The following is a 21,463-nucleotide window of genomic DNA, read 5'->3' as shown; positions in this document are numbered from 1 at the left end:
CTGTCTGGTATGGTAAGCTTGTTGCCCTTGAATCTTTCCTCTCTGCTCTCTATTGTCCATGTGCATGGGCCTGTCCCCTCTCCATGGTCCGTTATGCTGCACTGCTGGCCCGCTTGCCCTGTATGGTGTATTGTGCTGCTGCGACCCCTGACGCCTGCCCTGTAAGGTCAGTATGGTGCACCTGCCCATCTCCCTCCTACCCTCTGTTACCTGAGTCCATGTCCCTACCCCATTCCTCTTGCCCTCTGTGATCTTATGTACCATGCGGGCCAACATTTTAAACTTGGTAAGAGGGAGATTTGGAAAAAAACGAGGGGATTGATTTTCCCCATTGACTTACATTGAAAAAGAGCGGATTCTAGGCAAGAGATAAGTAAAATAAAGCCCATAAAAACATCAGAAGTCTCCTGCCTGAATCGAGTCAGTTGACATATATGGTTGTACTGCCACTGCCTCTTCCTTTTGCCCTTATTGGTCTGTTATATTGCCACAGCCTCTCTTTTGCTTTCTTGCATGGTTGGTTTGTTGCCCCTGCACCCATTTCCTCTGCCCTCCATGGTCCGATGTGCTGCCACTGCCCCGTCCGCCTGCCCTGCATGGTCAAGTTGTTGCCTCTGCACCCTCCTCCCTGCCCCCAATTATCCGAGTCCACGCCCCTGACCTCCGCCGCCCCACAATATTTTAATGAGCAACTAGATTGTGAACATTCTAAATTTATTACAAAAGTGTAGCACGCCTAACGTCATCTTGGTGTAATCAAAACTGTAATACCTAAAGCATTTCCTTAGAATTTATAAAAATGAGACGGTCTTATTCCCACACAAATGATGGTTAGTGCTCTAAAAATCTAAGATGAGGACATATTTTCTGAGCTCTCAAATAGCGGCAAAGCACTTTTACATTTTTTGCTATTTATGTTTTTTTATCCAGTTGATCACTTATTTATATGTTACACAGAGGATGTGGTGTTATGGCCAGAGCTGCAGACTTTGCAACTGGGGAACCAGGTTCAAGTTTCAGCATCAATCCAACATCCAATGATTCTGAACAAATCACTTAATCTCCCTATGCATAAACCCAAAATGAATGTGTCCTTGTGTAATGTAGCTGATGCTTAAGTAGAGCACTCCAATTACTTCGGGTCAAGTTTGCGCCATATAAAAGTGCAAAAAAACAAAAAGAGTTTTGCACACTTCTGTCATTGCGTATACTTGTGCTACATTTGAGTGAAATCTGTGCTACATTTTGACTCTTTTTTTCTCTGGTGGCCATCTTGGGAGACTTATTTGTTATGGAGTATTCTCAGTACAAAATGCCTTCAGTTTTCCACTTCGATTCCCTCAATAGGGCATTCAGATGTGCCACACTTTTGGTATAAATTCAGAATAATAGCACTCTACTTACTCATTAGAACACTGTAGTAAAGCTTCTGATCACTGGGAGTTAACTGGCAGTCTACTGCTGATACTGCTTTTGAAAGTGCATGTTTCAGTCTGTATGTCAGAACGTTTTAATGAAATAGAAGAGGAAGATATTTGAGAACTCACTTAAAACGTGTCCGAATTCTTCTTTCTACAGCAATAACCTTAATTTCTATGACAAAATGAACCCACTCATTTTGTTCCTTTCTAAATTAAATGTTTTACATTTTACCAGTTTGATTCAATCAAGATGGTTTCAGGTGGGCCATATTAGAGACAGATTTCTCTATAGACAATTCCGGTGTATCTGCACGAATTGCAAGTGGAAAAAGGAATACTTCAGAGAGGCAGCAGTACTTAAAGAAAAATTGGTTTCTCAAGGTTACTCCAGATGCTTAGAAACACACTCACTTAAAAGCGCATGGCACTGCCTTGAGAAACACTCCTCATGTCCGAGACTAGAACCAGAAAAGAAACGGATACCCTTTCTGTCCACCTTCTGCCTGGCCAGTAATAAGATCAGCGAAATAATCAAGAGAAATTGGAGTATTTTACGCACTCAACCCAGTTTTTCTGAGCCTTTGCTGTTTTTTTTATAAGAGAGGTAATAACCTAAGTGACTATTTATCCGATGCCATTACATGGACACCAAAAACTAAAATCAACCAGTCTATCACCTCAGCATGGGCCCTTCCCCTTGTGATTGGCCATTTTAAATGCCAAAATTGCACGCTGTGTGCACAAACTGTAAATACTAAAACACTTGAAACTGGTACCAAAACCTACCCTTTGAGACAACTGAGCAATTGTTCCTCCACCAATGTAATCTACTCTATCCGTTGCCCTTGCAACTTGATCGACATCAGGCAAAAAACCCAGATGGACAAAGCACGCATTAGCCAGCATAAAAGGAGAATCAAATGCCAAGTGGAAAATGCCCCGCTGTTTTCTCATTTCAGGGCCCTGAACCTCATTGACAATGTGAATGCTGCTGGATTTCCCGTTTGAAATACTGTTAATTATGGTCTAAATACTTTGGATGAATGGAATAGCATGGTCTACACGTGAAACCTTGTTCTCGGATTGAACACATGTAGTTCCCACACACAGATCTAACCACTCCTTGTCAGGTCATACAGAGTCCGTTATTTATTCATTTAATTTATTTGAAAGGTTTTATAAAGCGCAAACATGACCCCAAAGGGGTATCAGAGCGCTGTACAAACAGTATGTAAGATGAAGCAAGTAAAGGTAGTACCTTAATACATGTAGGTAGTCAGGGGAACAGTAACATGAGAAATAGAAAATAAGGCAAGATTAAGTAACAAAACAACATGAGTATCATTATATTAAGTTTATTTATATCTGCCTGTGAAAAGATGTTTGCCTCTGTAGTAACCATATGTTCCCTCCTCTTGGAGGTTTTTCATGTCAATAATTGTAAACTTTTTATTATTTCTGTATATTCTGTTTTTAATTTGCACATGATGTGTTAATTTCACATTGTGTCGTGATTATTATCGGTTATGTACAAAAAGATACACACTTGTTGTGTCAGATAACTAAAAGAATGTAAGCCCCCGAGGGATAGGCCCTTCACTGGTCCGAGTTCTCTTCCCTCTACCAATGCCTTAAAACTGACTTTTGCCATTTCGTTCTCCCCTCAGTGTCCCAGGGGTACCACACACGCCTTGCTTACTGCCAGTGGTCTAATGTTCTGAGCCTCACTCCGCCTTTAAATTGTGTCTCTCCTTCCTCTAACCGTGCTGTACCTGATTTGTTTGGGACCCTTCGAGACCCTCTACATGCTGCCTTCAGTGACACCAGGTCAGTGTTAGCACCAGGACAGCCCAGGTCACAAGCATCCAGTACATTGCCCCTTCAGATTTCAGTTTTACATTCTTGTTTCCACATGTAGATTGATGTGTGTGTCATGATGGCTGCTTGAATGAGACTAATTCAATTGCATCGCCGCTTCTTGGTGTACACCGCTTATGTCTAAACAGGTCAGTGTCAGCCCTTGTACCTCGCAGTCAATTGGGAACCAGCGCATGCGCACTAACCTTGATTATTGATTTCTGATTTTAGATTCACTCCTAAATTCACACCAGTTTCTTCTATGCGGCTAATAAACATACCTCGCTCCAACTCCCAGCATCTAGGTGGCCACTGCGGTCCTCGTCTCCTGAGTTCATACTTACCATGACGGTGAGTTTCTTGCCTGGCAGTTTATAAGTACAATAACCAATTAATAAACCGAGTATAGACTAGCTGTCTCGCTGCTCTTCTCCCTCTGAAGCAATGATTTTGGCTCCCATACCAGCGTGATACTCTCACGAATATACCTCTTTTTTACAAATTATTTTTCCCCGCAGGGAATTACAACGTGGTTGTTACAATGACCGCGTTATACCCACGCATACCATTACCCCGCAAGTCGTAACAACAACTTGCGGAGGGGGGCGCTGGATGTTGGAATAGTATAATTTACTATTCCAACTCCAGTCTGTGCGGACAGTAGGGAAGGTGTTGGATCTTAAATCCAACAACTATCGCCCCATCCGCAAGTCTTTGCTCCGCCTTGCGGAGTAATGGCATGCGTGGTTACAACGCGGTCGTTATAACAACCGCGTTGTAATTCCCTGCAGGGAAAGCTTTTTGTGGTAAACGTTGTTTACCTACTCCCACATATCCTTCACTGACATGGAAGCGGTGTGACTCCTTACAAGCAGACCTACCTTAGTGGAACCTTTCTTCCTATCCTGGTGACCTGCAGCGCTGTCCCAGGCCTACACACATACACGCACCAGTGGGATTCTCTTTACATGAGTGTATTCGCGGACCGTAAATAATTAATGTAATCATTTTATGCTATTGTGGCTAACCCAGCCCCTTTTTCTCTTATTTTTCCCTTTAGATGCCCTGGATTCCTTTCAGGAACCCTCAACACATTCCTTACGCCATTATGCATTGCTCCTGTTTCATTCTGTACCAGTGTTAAAACCTTCTTTACAACTTTTCGCTTTAGGCAGCAATCATCCCTTGAGTCACCCTTGTCCTGATGATGACCTCTAGTCATGAAGGTCGAAAAGCTGTCAACATGTACCAACAAATTTTTGATTTCTAATTATGACATGATCTCATATTTTCTTTAATATGCAAATAATTCCTGATAAAAAAAACTCCAGAATTGTCTCCAATACGCTGTTTTTGTTTACAATCACGTGTTTCATTTGGGCCTGTTAGAAATGGCAGTTCTGGTTGGATAGGGTAGGGACCTAAGCCAAGCAGAACCCATCATCCTATCCAGTCAAGGTAAGTAAATTACTCATCTAAGATAAACCCTGCTCAGCCCCTTGGTAGCTTGGCACAGAGCAGTCAGGTTTATCCCAGAGGCAATGTGTAAAGTATTTGTGTACACACACACACACACACAGAAACACTGTGAACACACTACAAAAGGACTCCACACCAGTTTAGAAACATAGCCAATTTACACCTGATTAAAACAAAAACAAAACGACCAAAATCCAACATACACAAATCAAGACATCACTTCTCAATGATTGAATCAAGTATAACTTTTAGAAAACTAAAATAGCTCCAACCGGGGCTATTTGGTCGTGGTCAACGTCGACGACTCCACAAAGACAGTCCAACCTCGAGAGAGCGAGGGCCGGTTACAGAGTCAGGCAGACCCCAGTACAGTACCTTGGAGGGGTTGGTAAAAACAAAGATGATGCAAAACACAGGACAGGAGAGGTACTGGCTAGGCCGGTGCTGCGTTGGTTCCTTACTGTTGCAGGGGAGGTGAGGCGTCAGTTCCTTACTGCCAGGCAGGGGAGGTAATGCATCGATTCCTTACTAATGCAGGGGAGGGGAGGCTGCGGTGGCGGGTGCGGTACCTCAGTTCCTTACTGTGGAGCGGAGTTGAGGAGGCATGGAAGATCAGGCCGCGTGGCTTCGGCTATGGAGTATTGATGCAGAAGTGCTGGCATCGGCTGAGCCGGGGCAGGAGTGCAAGTCGTGCGTTGTGTCGTGCTCTTCACAAGCAGTGCCCTCGGCTCCAGTGCAGGTATCAGCCTCAGTGATGACGTCAAAGTTAATAAGATGCAGTCATCAGCAACCAGGGCTGTGGTGCAAGTCGGGACGGTGCGACATGCTCTTCACGAGCAATTCCCTTGGCTCCTGTGCAGGCAGCAGTGTTAATGACGCTGTTGGGGTTGCTTTTCTTGGGTTGCAGCACACCACTTGACTCCAAGTGCCCAGAAACTGGATTTGGCACCGCTTGACAAGACAGGTCCCTCAGCAGAAGAGTCCAAGTTATGTCTGCAAAAACAGGTGAAGTCTTTGATGGCCCTAAGACTTCTTAACTGGAGGCAAGCTCAACTCAAGCCCTTGGAGAACCTTGGGAGCAGAATGTAGAAAGCAAAGTCCAGTCCTTTCACTCCCATGAGTGAAGCAGCAAAGCAGCAGGCCAACATAGCAGAGCAAACAGCAAAGTGGCAGTCCCACCTGATAGCTCTCTTCTCCCTGGCAGAATGTCTTCAACCCAGAAGTGTTCTGAGTAAATGGTGTCACAGGTCCAGTTCAGCCTTTGAAGTAGGCAAACTTCAAAGAAAGTTTGTTGTAGTGCCCAAGACCCTGCCTTTCCCTGCCCTCGCTCCAGACACACTACAGGGGGGTGGAGACATCTTTGTGTGAGGCCAGGCACAGCCCTATTCAGGTGTCAGTGTCAACTCCTCCCACCACTCTAACTGAGGAAAACCCATTAGCCTGGTGATGAGTCATCAGGATATGCAGGGCACACCTCAGCTCCCTTTGTCTGACTGTCTAGAGCGACTACCCAAATGGCCCAGCTGTCATCCTAACCCCGACGTGTATTCCACAGCCAGGCAGAGGCACAGAATGATTAAAAGAAGAAAATGCCAACTTTCTAAAAGTGGCATTTTTAGACCTGCAGTTTAAAAAACAACTTTACTGAAAGTGTGCTTTAAAATTGTCCAGAGACACCAAAGTCCAATTTTCTTTCAGCTCCCAATTGTAAGATATACTTGTAAGATGTTACAAGGCAGCTCTAATGCTAACCTATGGTAGAGAGAGGCTTTGCTGTAGTGAAAAACAAAATTGGCAGTATTTCAATACCAGGTAATGTAAAACACAACAGTACATGCCTTGGGACTATCTTAGGGATGCCTTACATGTAATAAAAGTTTTTTTTTTGGCTTGGCAAATGGTGCACTTGCCAGGTCAAAAAGGCAGTGTAAAACGGTACACACAGACACTGCACGGGCAGGTCTGAGACATGTTTGCAGGGCTACTCATGTGGTTGGCACAATCAGTGCTGCAGGAAAACCCATTAGCCTGGTGATGAGTCATCAGGATATGCAGGGCACACCTCAGCTCCCTTTGTCTGACTGTCTAGAGCGACTACCCAAATGGCCCAGCTGTCATCCTAACCCCGACGTGTATTCCACAGCCAGGCAGAGGCACAGAATGATTAAAAGAAGAAAATGCCAACTTTCTAAAAGTGGCATTTTTAGACCTGCAGTTTAAAAAACAACTTTACTGAAAGTGTGCTTTAAAATTGTCCAGAGACACCAAAGTCCAATTTTCTTTCAGCTCCCAATTGTAAGATATACTTGTAAGATGTTACAAGGCAGCTCTAATGCTAACCTATGGTAGAGAGAGGCTTTGCTGTAGTGAAAAACAAAATTGGCAGTATTTCAATACCAGGTAATGTAAAACACAACAGTACATGCCTTGGGACTATCTTAGGGATGCCTTACATGTAATAAAAGTTTTTTTTTTGGCTTGGCAAATGGTGCACTTGCCAGGTCAAAAAGGCAGTGTAAAACGGTACACACAGACACTGCACGGGCAGGTCTGAGACATGTTTGCAGGGCTACTCATGTGGTTGGCACAATCAGTGCTGCAGGCCTACTAGTAGCATTTGATTTACAGGTCCTGGGCACCCCTGGTGCACTGTACTAGGGACTTACTAGTAAATTAAATATGCCAGTCATGGAGAAACCAATCACATTACGTTTTAGACAGGAAGCACGTAGACTTTAGTGCTGATCAGCAGTGGTAAAGTGCCCAGAGTCTGAACACCAGCAAAAATGAAAGGCAGCACACAGTCAAAAAGCAGGAGGTCAGAGGCAAAAATTCAGGAGTAACTACGCCATTTAAATATTTCTTCACAAGCACAATGTGTTCACCTTGCACTTAGTACACATTACAAAAGCATGGCTGATGCTGCATTATAACCCGGGAAGCATAATCTTCTGCCTCTCTTGTTAATATAATTGCATTTATTAAAAAATTGGGACTGCATGTTTTTGTTTTGTTTTCGGTATAATTAGTTTGCTCTAAATTGTGACCTTCTATTGATATCCACTGAGATGTTATTCCATGATACTATTTTACCCGGGTCTCAACTGAGACTACGGGTTTTTTCCTGTGGTTTGCACTATAGGAAAAGGAAGAGAGTAGTTCTTTTGGTCCATGCACTTGCCAGGGATTTTATTCATGTGATAGTATCAATTTTAAATGTCTCATCATCCACTGGAAAGTTTTTGAAGTCTAGTTGAATGAGGATAAGTTAAAAATGTGTGTACTTTGGGTCACGTCATCCTGCTTGTGGTTTGGAGGAGTTAGACCTCCTTTTTATGCAGAATATCAGGAAACCTGTTTGGATTTTAGGTATTGTGCCAGGTAATTCCAGAGGGTTGAGCCATGCACTGCTCCCTCTAAGCTATTGTATCTGGTCTTTCAGATGGAGAGGAGACAATGCTATTCAAGCCAGGTGTCAGTTTGCAAACTTAAAATACCATGGAGGGATAGGCTGAGATGGGGACATTCATGAACTTGTGAACTACACATAGTGCACTGCACTGTTATTTTTCTTTGACCAGCACACATTGTAGGGATTTCGACCCCAGTGTCATGTGATCCTTGCACCGTGGGTTAAATATGAGCCGGTCTGGTGTAGATGGCACTATAGTTATTAAGGCAACCAGAGACATTTTTTTGGCGTGCGTATTGTCACCTACGCGGACGACACCCAGTTGGTGGTCTCTCTGGACCACACTGAGGAGCCGTCCAACACCCTGGGCCTCTGTCTAGAGGCCGTTGCTAAGTGGATGCAATCGTCCTGTCTCAAACTTAACGGGGAGAAGACAGAGATTATGCTATTGGGTAACCCTCCTCCGACCATTTTGACATCAATTTGGCCCACCTGCCTTGGTGCTCCCCCCCCTCCCAAACCGCAGATAAAGAGTCTGGGAATCTGGCTCGATAAAGCGCTGGACTTCTCGGTCCAGGCTACCAAAACTGCCTCCACGTGTGTCGGCCTAATGAAAATGCTCCGCAAAGTACTCCCTCTGCTTCCTTTCCAGGCGAGGAGAATCATGGTTCAGGCCCTGATACTCTCCCGCCTGGACTATGGAAACGCGCTATATCTGGGTGCCCCGGCTTCAGTGACCAACAGGCTCCAAGTCACGCAAAACTGCGCCGCCCGATTATTATTCAACATCCCCCGCTGGCAGTCAACCAAGAAAGCTCTAAAAGAATTGCACTGGCTCCCGATGGCTGCTAGAGCACAGTTTAAGGCTATGTGCATTGTGCACAAATCTTTCCATCGAACAGGCCCTGCCATCCTGTCCCCCTTAGTTGTGCCCTACGCTCCATCCAGAGCCCTTCGCTCGGGATCATTGCACCTAGTTACCACTTCTAAAATCAACAAAGCACGTTGGGGCGGCCGTTCCTTCTCCCATACTGCTGCGAGACTTTGGAACTCCCTCCCCTTAGCCCTCAGAGAAAATAATAACCGGCTGGCTTTTAGGAAAGCTTTGAAAACCCACCTGTTTGCAAAAACATGCTAGTCTCACCCTGCGGCCCGCCACAGTGATCAATTAAAGCGCTGCGAGGCCTCCGTGTAGTCTATGCGCTATATAAATATAATTTTTCATTTCATTTCATTTCATGAGTGGGATGGAGTAAAAGAGAGGCGTGGATTTCAATAAACAGTGTCCTTTGATGTCCTTGTTACCCCAAGTGTCAGGGTTCACAAAGGAATCAGCAGGTAGGATAAGGAAAATGCTCAGGAGAAGATTCCTGCAACTTTACTACTTTCATGGCAACATGCTACCATTAAAAAAAAACTAAAAGTAGACTTTCCATGAGTATTTATAAAATGCACACAATTGTCCAGTTTAAAGTAAAGAGATATAGTTCTAAATGAATGTTTTTGCTGGTTAACTTGTAGTTATTACATGTTCTTTACGGAAGTTGGGGCCTATTCACAAACTGCATTTTGTAATAAGTTTAGTGATGTTCGCCGATGATACCCTCTTACTATCCAAGTCCCCAATGGGAATACAGAGGGCCTTTGATATCTTCCATCTATTTTGTAAAAACAGGGGTTTGGAAATCAATTAATTAAAGACAAAATATATGGTTTTCAATGGAGGTAACATCACGCGACCAAACCCTCTTTTAGATGGGAAACCATTAGAGAAAGTGCCTGTTTTAGACTACTTAGGCCTAACACTCACCGACAAAATGGAGTGTACAGCACAAATCAAGAAGGCCAGCTTAAAGCTGGCACAGACAGCTGGGGGGATAGCAAAGATGTCTGGGAAGTGTACACACAAAATGGTTGGTCCAGCAATGGAAATTTACAAGGCCCAGGGTAGGGGAGCGGCCTTATATGGGGCTGAAATCTGGGGCCATCGACCATGTGATCACTTATCGAAGAATGAGAACTCTTTTATTAGGCAGCTTCTAGATCTCCCTAAAAGTACACCATTGATGCCGCTCCACATGGACCTTGGGGTTACCCCAATTGCGGAGGAAATTGCTCTTAGGCCTCTTCTCTATTATAGACGTATCTGGAGTACTCCAGAACTTGAGTTCTTCAGACAAGAGCTAAAAGAGGTCGTAAATCTACAGAGAGTTGACAAAATCCCATGGCTGTCCTATAGTAAAAACATATTGGCTGTTATGAGGATGGGAGACCTATGGGTTAATGCTGAAGCAACTTGCATGACAACTCCCAAGAAGGCCTTGTCAAAGATCTTTAGAGAATTTAAACTTAATCAGACAAAGGCCATTCCGACACAGGCACATTGACCCAATCTTTTTTAGAGGCAAAAGACCAATACAAGCTAGAACCTGTTCTTGATGTCGTACAGCCCCCCTTTGCAAAAAAACAGTACCTACAATTTAGGGATGGCGTGTTACCACTGCACGCATTTACAAGTAAATGGGGAAATACTTTGACCCAGGGCTGTCCAGTCTGTGTGGATAATCCGGAGACAGACCAACATGTTCTATTTGTCTGCCCGGCATACAAGAAGGCTAGATACCGATGGTTACATCAGGTGTGCGGAAATCTTGGCACAAAGTATTGCGCGGAGGCATATAGGATCTTGAAATTTTATACTAGTCTGCCCATAGTGTACTCAGTTACTCGCTATTTATTCCCTATGTGGTGTGTAAGGTCATCTATATTAAAAGCTGGGTCTATTGGATAATTTTAGTTTTTTTATGCAAACAAAATGTATCAATACCTTTTAATTACCTTTTTAAATGTTTTAAAAATATCAATTCCAAATCAGTACCTTTTATACTTATATTCAGAATTCTTTTTTTAAATATTGTAATGCACGCGCACTTTATCTCTGCAATAACCATCTGTACAAATTGTGCTACATCTTCTTCTTTGTGCTTTTATGGCCATAATGGCAGAAATAAAGAATTTATTAATTGAATTGAATACGTTTAGTACTACAACAATAGTACTTCTCATGTACTACAAAATGCATTTCACAAGCTTTTGTGCAGAGGTCTCTGCTTCCACCTCTCTTTTCTTTATGTGCAAAGATATATGCCCTGACTGTGGAGTCTCTGCACACGTAGCTGTTTGTTTTGTACAAAAATGTCGGGGGGCACGGGGGAGTGGCAGGAAAATAGGTGAAACTTACGACTAACTGAGAGGGCCAAAAAGGACCCAAAACAGTTGTAAATGTACCCCAGCTCAGACTAGGAGTACATCCAGCACCACACATGGCCAACCACTGCTACTACAATGTAAAGGGGGGGCCGCTCGGCCCCCCCGCCCACATGGCGGTGCGGCGCCCCCCCTCCCCCGGCCTCTCGGCGGTGGGGGTGCGTCGCGGGTCGATGACGCGCGCGGCACGCCCCCATCGCCGATAGGTTGATGGCTCCCCCGTGACCCGGAAGCGGCGTTACAGCTTCCGGGGCAGGGGGGCGGGTCGGGCGGGGGGCGGGCCGGTTTGGGCCGGCAACCCCCTCGGTGCAGCTGCACTTTAAAAGGCCCGGGGAGTGAGCTGGGCGCCCTCTTGCCCCTGGCTCGCTCCCCGCATACCTTGTGTGCCCCTCGTTTGGGGCGTGTAATATTTTTCTTTTGTTTTACAGGTTGAAGTTCTCGGGGCACTTTGGAGCGGACGGCGACGAGGAGCTCGTTACGAGGAGGAGGGCGTCTTCCCTGCTACACGGGGCGGCTGATCCGGATCGAGTAGAGTAGGTGTTATCGGCTGTGTCGGGGCTTATAGTGCGGGCGTCGGCGTCAGGCGAAAGACGAGGGCGTCTTCCCTGCTACACGGTGCACTCATCCGGATTGTTTGGTGGTTTGTAGGTGCGCGCACGCACCTCAAAGGTATTTACGGGAGGAGCAGGGGCTTCGGGGCAGCTCTTCTTGACTAAACCAAGGTGCACCCGCCGTTAGCAGCGGGTTTGGTGTGGCAAAACGTAGCGTGTCAACAATTTCAGCCTGTGCATATCACGGGGGAAGCGACAGTACAAGGCATTGTTAGGTTGTGTGAATCATATACTAAAGGGGCTTACAGTGTAACGTATTCGTCATTTAGATGTTACACATGGCGACCAGGTGCATGTGCAATAATAACACACATTTCCTCCATTGCTAACAATTAGTCAAGTCTTGTGATTTGCTACTTTAGAGTGTTTTAATTGTTGTTAGATCAAAAAGTGTCCTGAGGAACAATTTCACTTATTCTTATGTATTTATGGGACCGGATGGCATAGCTGTATAAAAGGCATCTTGGTTAAAATATACATAAGGTGGACTTGGCTCAAATAGGTCACCCATTGGGTGCCAGTTTCTTCCAGGGCAAGGGTCGTAGTCTGGCCTAGTTATATATAAGGATTTCTGGTTGCTGAACGTTGTTGAGGATTACACAAAGCTTGTTGCAAGATATTAATATTTTGTTTTTCTAGGAAGCTGGACTGTGGGGTTTTTCCAGTGGTGATCACGGGCGCAGAGCACAGCAACGGGCGGAGGACTCATTGGTGGTAAGGGGAGTGAGGCGGGCCTGCACTTCATTGCTTCTGGGGGGCCGCGGGGCTTGAGACCTTCCTACAAGGGGTTGGCGCTCGCCCACACGTTAAGACTAGCTTGGTGTGTTTTGCGGTCACAGTTGCATGGTGCTTACGGCCATCTTCACATCCTCCATCTGAAAGAAGGTACAATTGCCTGGGTTGATTAGGTTCAGATTGCATTGCGTATTTTAGAATATGCCGGGGGCACGAGTTAAGAAGAGTGCGCGCATGGAGCAAATGATGCAGACTATGATTCGCAGGATGACGGCGATTGATAGGCGCTTGGGTAAGGTGGATGAGTTGGGTAGGAGTGTGGCAGAAATTACTCAGAGGTTGGATGGGCCCCCTGGTCCAAAAGGCAGGCCAAGAAGGGTAATCAACCCGCCACAGCCTAGAGGTGATTTTGTCACCCCTCCTAAGAAGGGCAAGTCCAAGAAAACTGCAGGCACAACGCCCAGGAATACGGCTGAGGGGGAGGGAATGCCAGGGGGGTGCCTAAGGATGCTCCAGTGATGCCCCCAATGGCACCGGTTGGGCCAGCTCCTCTTACGCCAGCATTGCCGGTTGCCCCACCACCCGGGGTCATTGCCCCCGAACCAACTCCCCCGAGTAACATTGTCCCGGTGGAATTGGCATCCCAGATAGCCGCCGTTTTACCCTGGTTACAGTTAGGGGGGGTACTGCCATCCTCGCAAGATCATTCAGCGGAAGCATTGAAACTGGTTGAGATGATTAAGTTGGCCAGGGCGGGGGCAGGGGCACCATTGGTACCAATTACTCCCCTAACAGGTTCCGCCAGCGAGCAGACGGCAAAGACGGATGGTGCGACGTCACAAGGCATTGACAGTGGTAAGGAGGTGGCTTTGCCATTGCTTAAGGAGGGTGCTATGCCCTCAAGGAAGGAGAATCTGGGGCAGCATGTGTCTCAGGCTGTGAAAGAGATGATCTGGGCGGGCAAATATATCAATATATTCTCCTTGCTGATTGATAGTAGGGAACTTGAATATGCCAAGTCACAAAAAGAATGGATGTTGCCCAGTGAATGGAGAATAGAGTTGGTGAAGTTCAGAGTTGAGGAGACATTTGTTATGGATGAGGGCCTTCTCCGTGTTCAGTGCCATTACAGCTGAAAGGTCGCCCAACTTACAAGCAGAAATGGCCTGTTACCAGAGCAGGATTGCCATGTGGAGCGAGACACAAGTGGGGAACGGGTGGAAGGAATATGACATTTCGATCAGGAAAGCTAAGGAATTTAATCCCTCGTTAGCATGGGATATGGTGGATTCCCTGTCATGGTACAGTCAGATAACTGGTGGGGCAGCAGCGATGGGGGCAACTGGGGCACAAAAAATATACCCGGCCAAGCCCCAACAGCCCTTTCGGCATGCGCAAGGAAGTGAGGTACCAGGAAAGGGTAAGGGTTGGGGGGATAAAAAGGGAGTATGTTGGGATTTCAACAAACGGTCCTGCACTAGGGCAGCGGGCACATGTAAGTTCAAACACGCCTGTTCCTTGTGTGGGCATCCCTCACACCCCGAGACCTCCTGCAGATTTAAGGGTGGCAACCAGGGCTCCAGGGGGAGAAGGAAACCTGAATAGACAAAAAGAGGGTTTAGTAGCACACACTCCCATTGATGTCATGGCAATGATTCCCTGGCTGAACAGATACCCAGATCACGCAGCGGCTAAATTACTTCAGGAGGGATTTTCTTTGGGTTTCAGGATACCAGCAGGAGGGTACACAGGTAAGACTGAGTGCAGGAACCAACTGTCTGTAAAGCATAACCCAGGGGTAGTGGCTGCAAAAATTGGAAAAGAATTACGCCTGGGTAGGATAGCAGGGCCATTTGATGAGGTCCCAGTGCCCAACTTTGTTTGTTCCCCGCTTGGTGTTGTCCCTAAAAAAGAGAAAGGCGAATATAGACTCATTCATAATCTCTCAGCTCCAAGGGGGGCATCCTTGAATGATGCCATAGATGAGAATGTCTGCAGTGTAAAGTATGCCTCTTTTGACCAAGCGGTGGTGTTGCTTAGGGGCCTGGGTCCAGGGGCATTGATGGCCAAGTCTGACATAGAGTCTGCATTTCGTCTTCTCCCTGTGCATCAGGGGGATCACCACCTTTTGGGGTTCAAGTTTGATGGGAAGTATTAAATGGACAAATGCATGCCCATGGGTTGTTCGATCTCGTGTGCCTATTTCGAGACGTCCAGTTGCTTCTTGGAATGGGTGATGAGACAGGCAACCGGGCATCAGCAAGTCATGCATTATCTGGATGACTTTCTCTTCCTGGGCGCGGCTGGGTCTCAGAAGTGTGCACGGGCATTGCAGGAATTTTGCGTGCTCATGCGGGCTTTTGGGGTCCCGCTGGCGCCGGGGAAGGTGGTGGGGCCAGCCACTTGCCTAGAATTTCTGGGCATTGAGATAGACTCTGTGGAGCGTTGTTTCAGGCTTCCAAAGGAGAAGGTGTCTAAATTCAAGGCGGCGTTACGTGCGTGCTTGGCCAAAGAGAAGGTATCGTTACAACAGCTTCAGGAAACAGTGGGCCAGTTGAATTTTGCGTTGAGGGTGATACCAATGGCTCGCCCCTTTTCTCGCTCAATCGCGCAGGCTATGAAGGGTCTGCGAGAAAAGCACCACCGCACAAGACTGTTGCTTGAGGTACGCCAGGACATGCAGATATGGATGGCATTCCTGGAAGACTTCAACGGCAGGGTTATGTGGTCCGGCCCCCCCACTACTTCAGCAGAGTTGGGTTTATGGACTGACGCTGCTGGGAGTGTTGGGTTTGGTGCCATCCTTGGAAACAAGTGGGTTACACACAGGTGGCCGGACGAATGGGTGTACAGTGGGTTGACAACCAACATTGGTTTTCTGGAGCTGTTCCCCATATGGGTTGCATTAATGGTCTGGCCAGAACTTCTGCGTAATAAATCAGTGATATTCTGGTCAGACAACATGACGGTGGTGGAGTGCATCAATCAGCAAGCGGCACGCTGTAGGTTCATACTCCGCGTCTTGAAGGAGATTGTGTTGAGATGCTTGAGATTGAATGTTATATTCAGGGCAAAACATGTGCCAGGTGTCCTTAATAATGCAGCTGATGCACTCTCTCGCCAAAAAATGCAGGTATTCAGGGAACATCTTCCATCGGCAGACCCTACACCGACACACTTCCCGTCAGCCCTCTGGCAGATTGGTGCCCCAAATTACAGGACCTCGTGGCTGCTAGCTTAGCCCCCAAGACAAGGACAGCGTATGAAGGGGCGTTTGGTTCATATTGCACTTTCTTGGGGCGTGACTGGGAATCCAAATGGGCTTTAGAGAATAGTTTTATTGATTATCTTGGGAAATTGCATCAGGAGGGTCGCTCAGTGGCAACAGCTAACAGGCATAGGGCAGCTGTCTCTTTCTATGCTCAGGCAAAGGGAGTGAAAGACCCAACTAACAGCTTTGTAGTGCGGAAGGGTCTGAGGGGATGGCGCCGCTTACAGGGCAGCACGGCTGACACTAGGAAACCAGTAGGCTTGGGGAGGCTGACGGCTTTATTGCCTGCATTGCATGACGTCTGTAGTTCAGATTGAGAGATTCAATTGTTCAAAGCAGCTTTCACATTAGCCTTTTATGGAGCTTTGAGGCTGAGCAAGTTGGTAGCAGCATCCAAGGCAGATAGGCAGGGGGGTATCCAATTCCTGAACACGACAATACAACGTAACACATTGTGGGTGACAATTTTGAGATCAAAAACTGATCAGGAGGCGCGTGGGGAGACTGTGGTACTGCATAGGGCGAGGGCCAATCCTTGCTGCCCGGTACACCACGTGGAGACTTTCATCAGGCTGAGAAGTGGATTGTTGGGTGGGTCGCTCTTCTTACACGCTGACGGCACCCCTCTAACCAAATACCAGTTCAGAAGGGTCATGGAATTGACTATTACCAGGGTGGGCCTTGGCCCGAAGGAATTTGGCACGCACTCCTTTAGGATAGGTGCAGCCACCGAGGCAATCGCAAGGGGTCTGCATGTGAACAGTGTTAAAAGAATTGGGAGATGGTCACCCAATTCCAATTGCTACAAACGGTATGTGCGGGTACACATGTTGTAAAGTACCTAGAGTTTTCTGACGTTGGCTTCTTTTTCTGGTTTTGCAGTTTCTTCGCTCTGTGACGCAGGCGGAGAACTCGCTTCGGGTCCTCATCAAGATGTATCGGCGACTCATCGCGGCGTGAACAGTCAGGAACACAGGACGCGGTCAGGCAGGGTTTGGATTGTTGGTCACTCGTATGTTAATCGTGCTAAACATGTCTTTTTTACAGGCAGGGGTAGACGGGAGCTAGAGCACAAAGGTTTGTCCATTTCCCTTTTTGGGAGGGGGGGTCTCTGCCTCAGTCAGTTTCGTTTTTTTTTTTTGCAGAGTTGGTCGCCCAACATGCAACACCACCGGCGGTGGTGATTCTTCATCTGGGGGGAAATGACCTTGCTAGATTGGGTAGGAGGGTCCTCCTGGAAGAAATCATCTCAGCAGAGGGCTGGGTAAGGAGGGTGTGCCCTGACTGCACTGTGGTATGGTCCCAGCTGATACCGCAGCTGCAGTGGCGTGGGGGTGGTTCCGTCAGGGCATTGAATCACTCGGTAAAGAGGATCAATACCAAGTTAGAGAAACTTTTCCGAACCACGCATTTACAGACCATCCCACATGGGACTATTTGGGGGGATGAATTGTACTTACAGGATGGGGTACATTTGACTGAAGCAGGGAATACTATATGGTGTAATAATATCCTAGCTTGGTTGAAGGGCTTTGTGAGGTAGGTATGACCTTCAGGCGGGAGTTGGGGGGGGGGCCAGATCGTCGGGAAACAATGCTGGCCTGTGGCGGTAAGGTCATGATCGGTGAGCAGCAATGTAAGGTCCTAGGGGGGGGCGTCACCATCCATGGAGGGGGCGGCCCAGGGGGAGGGGCCACTGGTCCCTCCTAGAACTTCAGGGGCAGGAATATCCGCTAGCTGCTAAAGATGCGGGGGAGGGAGTCACGCTTTCCTTAGGCTGGTAGCCACCCCGCACATACCCCGCACATACATAATGACGTCAGCAAATGACGCAGAGTGTAAGGGCCCTCCTTGTTGGTTAAATGGAGTTCACGATGCCAACGGGGTAGGCGGTCCCCTGTCGCGCATGCGCACCTGTGAGTAAGGGCGTGGTTAGTAGGACTTGACACCGGTCAGCGACCTTGCCGTCGGGCCAGAAATGTTAGAATGCAAAATTCAGGCAGGATGTTAGAGTCGGATAGGAAACACGCTGTATTAGACTTTTGTTAAGGTTAGCCTTTGATATTTGTCTTCAATACTGTAAATCTAATGTCATGAATTTTGCGTTTCTTAACATAATTGATGTAATATTGATATTCATCCTTTTATTGTTTTGTATAATAAATACGGCCGGGGGGGTCCTTCCCCCGCCTTCCAAAGATAACTTGCCTATGTGGGGAGGGTAGCCAGTCACGGACCATGTGTAAAGGGGGGGCCGCTTAGCCCCCCCACCCACATGGCGGTGCGGCGCCCCCCCTCCCCCGGCCTCTCGGCGGTGGGGTGCGTCGCGGGTCGATGATGCGCGCGGCGCGCCCCCATCGCCGATAGGTTGATGCCTCCCCCGTGACCCGGAAGCGGCGTTACAGCTTCCAGGGCAGGGGGGCGGGTTGGGCGGGGGGCGGGCCGGTTTGGGCCGGCGACCCCCTCAGTGCAGCTGCACTTTAAAAGGCCCGGGGAGCGAGCTGGGTGCCCTCATGCCCCTGGCTCGCTCCCCGCATACCTTGTGTGCCCCTCGTTTGGGGCATGTAATATTTTTCCCCACCCACCAGCCCTAAATATCAAGCCACTAACGATGCTGGCCAGAGGTACTATGTAAGTTTGACTTAGGCCTTTTTGAGCTAGAATTGGTTGTGATCAAATGTGTATGTGGTGTGTACTTAGGCCTTTTTCCCGTTAGAACTGTGATTATGTTGTCTTTAAAAGAGTATTATTGTGTGTACTTAGGCCTTTTTCACATTAGTACAGCATGCTTTGTATTACTATGGTCTGGTTTTAGTTTAGTGTAGTTGTCCTTTAGCGAGTCTTTTTCCCTTTTTCCCTAGGTTCATCGTCGTATTTATTAGGGTTGGTCAGACGGTAAGGTCATGATCGGTGAGCAGCAATTTAAGGTCCTAGGGGGGGCGTCACCCTCCACGGAGGGGGCGGCCCAGGGGGAGGGGCCACTGGTCCCTCCTAGAACTTCAGGGGCAGGAATATCCGCTAGCTGCTAAAGATGCGGGGGAGGGAGTCACGCTTTCCTTAGGCTGGTAGCCACCCCGCACATACATAATGACGTCAGCAAATGACGCAGAGTGTAAGGGCCCTCCTTGTTGGTTAAATGGAGTTCACAATGCCGACGGGGTAGGCGGTCCCCTGTCGCGCATGCGCACCTGTGAGTAAGGGCGTGGTTAGTAGGACTTGACACCGGTTAGCGACCTTGCCGTCGGGCCAGAAATGTTAGAATGCAAAATTCAGGCAGGATGTTAGATTCGGATAGGAAACACGCTGTATTAGACTTTTGTTAAGGTTAGCCTTTGATATTTGTCTTCAATACTGTAAATCTAATGTCATGAATTTTGCGTTTCTTAACATAATTGATGTAATATTGATATTCATCCTTTTATTGTTTTGTATAATAAATACGGCCGGGGGGTCCTTGACCCCCCGCCTTCCAAAGATAACTTGCCTATGTTAATCCTTCAAGGTGGTGTGGGAAGCTGGGAGGGGAGAGTAGCCAGTCACGGACCATGTACTCTCCCATGTAAAATAATGACAGTAGGGACTTAAAATAAAGCCCAAATTAAAAAAATGTTAATTTTTTCTACTTTTTAAAAATATATGTACATTTAATTTTTTTTAATATATATATATATACATGAAAAGCAAATATTATTTACTTTCTAAGTAGTTAGATAAACATTTTTACATTTAAAAGAATATAACATTTTTTTTTTTAAATTACACTAGTTTTAGTTGATCCTATAGAAAACATATAGTATTTTTATACATAATAAATAAATACAAACATTTTAGTTTAGGTGGGATTATGTTTAACAAACCCTTTCTAAAAAAATTAGTTTAATTTAATATATTTAAATTAACTAAATATTTCTTTAAAAATTAAGTTAACAGTGCTGTAGCATTTTCATTTTGTTCTACATTTAAAATAAGTATACAAGTTAATATTTAACATAAAATTATGTTTGTTAATTTTCTTTAAAGTTTAATAAACTTTTTTACTTTTACCTATACTGTACCATAGGAAGATATCTACCCTGGTGACCCAAAAACTCTGCTACACTTCGCGGAGTTCCGCAAGCAGCAGATTGCGATACGTTGCGCTGCTCACACTGATTTTTAGCGCCAGGTGTTTGCCCCACACTTTAAAATCAGCGTGAACGGCTCCACATGCAACGCAAGAGGGCGCTGCTTCTTTCTGTCGCTAGAGTAGATGTTCTACTTGAGCGGCAGCTTACGCAACATGAGTGGAAGGTTTCTCGATACGAGCAGTAGCCACGAGCCACGACCGCCTGCATAGAGAAATCTCGCTGGGAGGTGGTCAGGAGTAAGATTTTCCACACTCGTGCTTGCCAACTTAATGTTGTCGAGCCGCGGGAGAGAAAAAACTACGGTTTGCGAAATTTTTGGGATCTCCGCGCTCCGTGCGGAGTGGGAAAAACTCCGCGAGCAGAGTGGAATTTCACGCCCAGCCCTAAAATAATTGGGTAACATCCCACCCAGGCATCTGCAAATATTCTCACTGTGTCACTGGGACCAAGCTGTACCTGGCTGCGGAGCCCATAACTAGGGCAAAACCAGTCCTGGTTTGCTTGTGTTCCGGTTCATGGAGGTCCTGGCATGGCAGTTCGGCTGGGCTGTTCCCATGAGGAGCAGAGTCAAGACCGATTTGCATATGGCTGGGTCCAAATTGAGGTGGCATGGTGAGCCAAAGAACGAAGGGTTGGGATGCTACACCCAGAAATTGCAGATGGTTAGACAAATGGCAAACATTCCTAACACCACCTTTTGTGTGTTTCATGTACCGCCCTAAGTGGCATGGGTATGCCCAGACATGAGCCCCATGCTCACTGTGTTACCGGAACCAAGCAGTACTTAGCTGAGGACCTCATAACTAGGCCAAAATCAGTCCTAGGTTGCTTATGTTCCGGCTCAGGGTGAACCTAGCATGGTAGTTCGGGCTGGACTGTTCCCATGAAGAGCAGGGTCAAGATTGATTTGCATATGGCTGGGTCCAAACTGATATGGCATGGTGAACAAAAGAACAATGGCTTGGAATACTACCCTGAGCAATTACTAGTAGTTATTCAAATTGCAAGCATTCTTCCCATCGCCTTTTGTGTGTTTCATTGACTTTGTATAACCTTACTTTAAAATTTTGTAATAAAACCCCTTAACTATTCTGCTCATCTTGAACTTAGTTATTGAGTGGGCTCTTTTAGTTAATTGATTGTATTTTCTGATATTTTTATGTGAGGGGCCTTACTATGAGACATAATGCCTCATGAAATTGAGGTTTAACATTGTCACAAATTGTGGGCATTTTGATTGAGGTCAACGACCCGGTAACCCATATGGAAACATGTGACCGGCA

This window comes from Triturus cristatus, chromosome 2_2 (genome assembly GCF_964204655.1).
Source record: "Triturus cristatus chromosome 2_2, aTriCri1.1, whole genome shotgun sequence".
NCBI lineage: Eukaryota > Metazoa > Chordata > Amphibia > Caudata > Salamandridae > Triturus > Triturus cristatus.
This window is presented reverse-complemented; position numbering follows the sequence as displayed.